Genomic DNA, 317 nt, shown 5'->3' with positions numbered 1-317 from the left:
GGTGGAATTGAACCACTCTGTCGCTAGACAGCTACAGGTTTGAAGCCTGCACCCCAGACCACTGAGGGTCATCCGGGCAATTTACAAACCGCGAACGCCTTGCTATATAAACGCGCAGCGCGGTGCTGCCCCAAGGACAGGGCGAGGGGCGCTCTGCCCCGGGGGCCGCTCCCGCCGCTCGCTCTCGCTGCGGAGCCGCCACCCGCCCGGGGGCAGCCACTGGAGCGGGAGCAAAGGCGGCGGCCGGGCGCACACTGCGCTGCGAGACCAGAACCGCCCGGGCCGTATGCAAATCTGCGGGCGGTGATTGGCTGCGC

Source organism: Strigops habroptila, chromosome 10, assembly GCF_004027225.2.
Source record: "Strigops habroptila isolate Jane chromosome 10, bStrHab1.2.pri, whole genome shotgun sequence".
Classification (NCBI taxonomy): domain Eukaryota; kingdom Metazoa; phylum Chordata; class Aves; order Psittaciformes; family Psittacidae; genus Strigops; species Strigops habroptila.
Note: the sequence above shows the minus strand (reverse complement) of the source record.